Genomic DNA, 6,039 nt, shown 5'->3' with positions numbered 1-6,039 from the left:
CAGAGTTTCTACAAGCACACTATGCCACGATACAATTAAATTCCAGAAGAGATGAGGGAAAAAAAAAGTTGTCAAAATATCAGTCTGGAAAGGGTTACAAAGCAATTTCTAAAGCTATTGGATTCCACTGAACCACAGTGAGAGCCATTGTCTCCAATGAAGAGCAATTGGAACAGTGGTGAATCTTCCCAGGAGTGGCTGGCCTGCAAAAATTTCTCCAGGGGCGCAGTGACAACTCATCCAGGAAGTCACAAAAGATTCCAGAAGAAATGTTGTTCTGTTTAGTCTCAGTTAAGGTCAGTGTTCATGACTCCACAATAAGAAAGAAACTTATTAAAAAAATGGGATTCACAGGAGAGTAGTACGGCGGAAACCACTGCTAACCAAGAGAAACACCAATGCTCGTCTCACATTTGCAAAAATGCAACCTGGATGATCCTCAAGCCTTTTGGTTAATGTTCTGTGGACAGATTCAAAAAGTAAAACTTTTTGGATGACACGGGTCCCATTTTGCCTGGCATAAAGCAAATACAGCATCTCACAGTGAGAACATCATGCTAACAGTCAAACATGGTGGTGGTGTGATGGTGCTGAGATGCTTTGCTGCCTCGGTACCTGGACGACTTGCCATTATTGAATGAGCCATGAATTCTGCTTTGTATCAGAAAATTCTTAAGGAGAATATCTGGTCATCTGTCCGTGAGCTGAAGCTCAAGCATAATTGGGGTATGCAGCGAGACAATGATCCAAAACACAACAGCAAGTCCACATCTGAATGGCTGAAAAGAAGCTAAATTAAAGTTTTGGAGTGGCCTAGTCAAAGTCCTGACTTGAACCCAATAGAGATGCTGTGGCTGGACCTGAAATTGAGCAGTTCATTCTCAAAAACCTTCCAGTTTGCCTGAATTGAAGCAGTTCTGCAAAGAAGAATGGGCTAAAATTCCTCCACAGAAATGCGAAAGACTGATATCAAATTATAGGAATCATTTGGGTGCAGTTATGATTGCTGAAGTTGGTGCAACCACTTATTAAGTTTAAGGGAGCAATTGCTTTTTCACATGGGTGAAATGGGTGTTTAACTTTTTTTCATTGAATAAATGAAATAATTTCACAAATGTGTTTTCTGTTTACTCTGGTTCCCTTTGTTGAATATGACATTTTGTCTAAAGATATGAAACCATTCAGTGTGACAAATATGCAATAATAAAGGAAATCAGGAAGCGGGGAGGGGGGGGAGGGTGGGAGTGGGGGGGTGGCGTAAAACGTCACGCCACTGCAGTGGTTGGAGGTGGAGGTGATGGTGTTGGGGGTGGGGCAAAAACTGCCATTTCCAAGGCTGGAACCCCTGAACATTGGCCAGATACTTTTCCACGGCACCGTGTCTGTAGGTTGGTGTTGAGTCGCGCGTTGACTTGGTGTTGACCTTCTTCTTTGGCACCCGTTTTCAATAAATGTAAAATGTTTAGAATAATAAATCAGACAGCAGTGTTGTATTAACTGAATGCAGCGGTTAAATAATTTGCTGTGTACACACACACACACACATACACACGTTGTGTAGAAGCACACTGTATCTGTGTACCCATCTCAAAATCAAGGCGCTCTCCTGAGAAAGGTGGTTTGTTTTCTTTGTATGTTTACCTGCTAAGAAGGGAAAATAATTTCTGGGACATCCACATACACGTGCACACAGTACCTGCACAAACCTGCACGTTCTTCATCTTGAATATTCTATCTAACATTCTTGCACTGTATTTCAACCCAATTTAGTTCTGGTCCAAGCATATAGTACTAAATGCATACTGAGGTATTTTAAGATTTAATGATTGTTTTCATTGTGTTTTTAGCTCGCACTCTTGCTACCCATATCCTGGTCCTGTATAGTAGCATGATGTGTTATGTTGAATGAGAAATACAGGTCCTGCTTAACTCCTGTAAAGCTGTGTTTAGGTTTACACTCCCCTGACCCCTAATTTTGGGGATTGAATACTCTGACCCCGGTTTGATCGAATTTGTTGATTTCCACTTGGATTATCTCCAGTTCTGGATGGTTGCTGTACCTTCTGGTTTTTGGTGTAGTTCAGCACTTCAGTACGTATTTTTAATCACTGATTAGCTAAAGACTCTTATTTTAAGTCACTGATGTTGGATCTCAGGTGTCCACATACTTTTGGCCATGTAGTGCGTATTAGCCTCTGAGTATCAGCAGGAAAGACTAAGAAATAAACTATCAAATTTCATTTCTACACGCTCTGTCCTTAATTCAAGCTGGCCTAGGACAAATGCTTATTTAGGTCTTTAGATAAGATTTAGATAAAATTTGACAGCACTCCTGCAGATCCCTAAGTTTCCAGTGAAATATGTTATCAGCCAAATCATACAGTCATGACAGAATTCTGTTCTTAATATCGGTTTATTATATTTCTGGATGGTCAGTAATCTGCAGGAATTGTTCTGATCTCCAAAGTGGATTATGGGCTGTACTTCAAATAACTGACAAATGAGTCATTCTTTTGGGTACTTGCATGTCATTACAAGCTTTAAAGTTACTGAAATCAGCATAAAATGTACAAAAAGTAGGTTTACTTTAGTTTCTCAAATCTAAGGATTGAACACACTACAGTTAGATTGGAGAGAAGCCTGAGAATCTGATTGTAGAAATACATAGAGTACAGTTTGCCACTGGTCTCATTCACACTGTTCAAGAGCACAGTCTGATGTGGTAGAAAGGTCATTTTTTCTTTCTGAAGAATTAATAAAGGTGCCTATTTAATAACTGTTCACACTGATTGTAAAGCAGCTGTTGAAGGTACTCTCTGTTGTGAAGTTTTAGACGTGTGCACTTTAAACTCTGTTACGTAAATAAAACTACACACATTTGTTTTGTATCTGCTGGCTTAAATAAATGTTTGTACGTACTGCACAAGTCCTTCTGTTTGTTTGGTTTTTTCCACAGGATACAAATTAATTTAAAATCTGAACTGAATGAAATGGCCTTCATATCATAGTACTGATTTTCTTCGGCAATTTATGTATGATTTAACTGTTAAAAATGTATTTCGATTTCATTGTCTTTTGATAATATGGATAAGTATTCAACTTTATTGACTAGGATTAGGCAGCAGCACCTTGCAGCTTTGAACTGATTCATTCAGCCAGGCATGATGAGACTGGTGCACTGAACTTAATATTTTTACAAAAATATGACCACACAACCCTACATTGTATTTCCACAAATTCACCTCCATTTGCATATTTTCCCCTGAAAAGAACTGATAGCAGTTCATATGCTGAGATGTATGATTCGTTCGTTACGATCAGAGTGCATTGAACAGCTCAAAAGGATCAGACTTGGTTTCAGTTATTCACATCCACGAGACGTGATGCAAGGCATCTTTTAAGCCAAGAAAAAAAAAGCGGTCCAACATATCAGAGATCAAGTCGGGATACACAATTCGATGTGGCTTGAGCGAAACGTAAGATTGTCAAACGGCCAATTCAAACATTATTCTTGGAAGCAACCGACGGACGTAACTGTTACTGTCTCGGTCCGGTAGTGCCTTTTGTTCTGTCTTTTTACGAAGCGCGCTACAGCTCGGTGCCTCGCTGTTTATTTCAGAATTAAATAAATCTGAATCAAACTGCACATTTAGCGAATGTAATAATTGTTTGTGCCTGTAAACCTTGGAAGGCGCACTTGAAATGAAGCTCTGCTTAGCCTTGAACTGATTCCCCAGGCAACAGCCACTTAATATTTCAGACACGCCTCAGAGGCTCTGCAAACCTTGTAGGCTTTATTAATAAACACGGCGTATAAAAGGTGTGTAATTTATTCTAGCTTTAATCCTTTTATATCTGAGCGTGTGAAGTCAAAATAATGGCTTAAGTCAAAAGTTAATATAAACTGTTAATAAAACATGCAGAAAGGTAGTCTGGCAAGTGTAACTGTTTCCGTGCAATGGCATTCAGGCCTAATTTGGAAATAATTATTTGAAATACTTTTAACCCCTTAGACGCTGGTGAAGTTCCAGCAGATTGCCATCATCCACCGTACAGAATGCTGCTGGCACAGTACTGCTGGGTATTAGCATGTGGGCTATGCTGGCATGATATTACACTGAGGCACTTTGCAGATGCTCTTACCAAGAGCTAATTTTACAGCTAACATTAAAAAAAAGAAGAAAAAAAAAGTGTTTAGACAGCTGGTTACTTCCTGAAGCAATTCAGGTCAAGTACCTTCCTCGAGGGTGTCCCGCCTGGAAATCGAACGTGCGAGCTGTGATTCGCAGACGCAATAGTGCCCCGCCGGCCGATATGCAGGTACGACTGCTTGCGCATAATTAAGCAAGCACTATCCACCAGAGCATGCAATGTCAGCCGCCGCTTTTTGGCAAGGTTTTGTTTTTTGTTTTTTTAACCGAACATTTCAAGGTAAGTTCGACAGAGAAACGTACGTGTGTATAGCCCGGTCGACGCACGTGTGTCGTCGGTGTGCTGGAAGACTCATCTCTGAGTGACGCTGGAGCCACCACGAGGCTGCCCTGCTGACATGGTGCGGTTTCGATACCAGACTGTCGCGGGCCCATCCACGCACAACAACATTGCCATGGTCACCAAACTCCTGACGCTTTGTTAATATTGAACTTTAACCCCATATTTAAACCGTTCATCAGTTTTTAACGGCAAAGCGCGCTTCAGCGAGATTCAATTCGGGCCCCATGCATCTCGCAAAGACAATTTTCATCATGTCCTGGAGAGGGCAGTAGTGCACCACTCTCCGGCTACAATCGGTTACAATGCACATACAGCGAAGCATCTTTTTGGCTTATTAAACCAGAAGGGCATGGCGTGTTTAAGAAAAAACTGGCTCTATACTTTTTTATTCTTGGCAGTCTTATGAAATGTACAGAAACATTTTCTTAGTCATCATTACAGTCGTGCGCAAATATGACCAAAAGTTTTAAGAAGCTGTCACGGAGGATTTAAAGTAATATTTCCTATGGAATGCAGCCAACGTCTCTCGCCGCTGTGATTTAAGTGAAACGCTCCCTCTCTCGTTTTCATCGTGATTAATAATGAAATTAATGCGAGTGCTTCCTCTGGCCCGAGATGATCCTGGTGTGTCGTAAGGCCTGTTGGTGGCTTTCATCAAATCAGTTTTTTTTTCTCTCCAGTAGCCTTAAAAAACAGCCATGTCAAAGAACCACAAAACACAAACACAGTGGGCGACATAGCTCAGGAGGTAAGACCGATTGTCTGGCAGTCGGAGGGTTGCCGCTTCAAACCCCGCCCTAGGCGTGTCAAAGTGTTCTTGAGCAAGACACCCTAACCCCTAACTGCTCTGGCGAATGAGAGGCATCAATTGTAAAGCGCTTTGGATAAAAGCGCTATATAAATGCAGTCCATTTACCATTTAGTGGGTAGAGCTTTGACGGGATCCGTATACAAATGGTAGATGCCTGGGTAGAGATCTTGGTGGGGCTGGGGAATTCATCTGCTAAAAGCAAGCTTAATAAACCGTATCAGCAGTTTTCCATGCAGTTATCATTAAGTATGTCTCATCTAATTGTGCAGCAGACATTCATTTTTTATTGCTGGAAGCTTCAGTAAGCATTTGAAAATAATTTAATGGGAAAGATATTTGGACACGCACCGCACACTAACCTTAAATAGTAATGAAATATACTTCAAGCTTCCAGCTAAACCTTCCCTGGGTTTTTTCATTTATTTAAAAGGTGCCTTCTATGTAAGAAATCTACTGGCTCGCTGTACAGTATAGCCATCTAAAAAAAAGGGCTAAGGGTTTATCTACCGTCTGCTTTCACAGTGGACCTTCTGTACAATCCAGGTTGGGTTATCCTCACCACTGTGAAACCATTACTGACACACCTTTACACCTGTGATATAAATTAACTGCAATACAACAGGGTTCGGTGTGTTCCGTTTAAATCAAGGAACAGAAGTCAGGATGATTCCAAGGGCCCTGACGGACAGGGGCCCTCAAATGAGGGGTTGGGACCCAATGTGAGGTGTTTTCAT

Source organism: Anguilla rostrata, chromosome 14, assembly GCF_018555375.3.
Source record: "Anguilla rostrata isolate EN2019 chromosome 14, ASM1855537v3, whole genome shotgun sequence".
NCBI classification, from domain to species: Eukaryota; Metazoa; Chordata; class Actinopteri; order Anguilliformes; family Anguillidae; genus Anguilla; species Anguilla rostrata.
The sequence above is the reverse complement of the archived record's forward strand: the minus strand, read 5'-3'. Positions refer to the sequence as shown.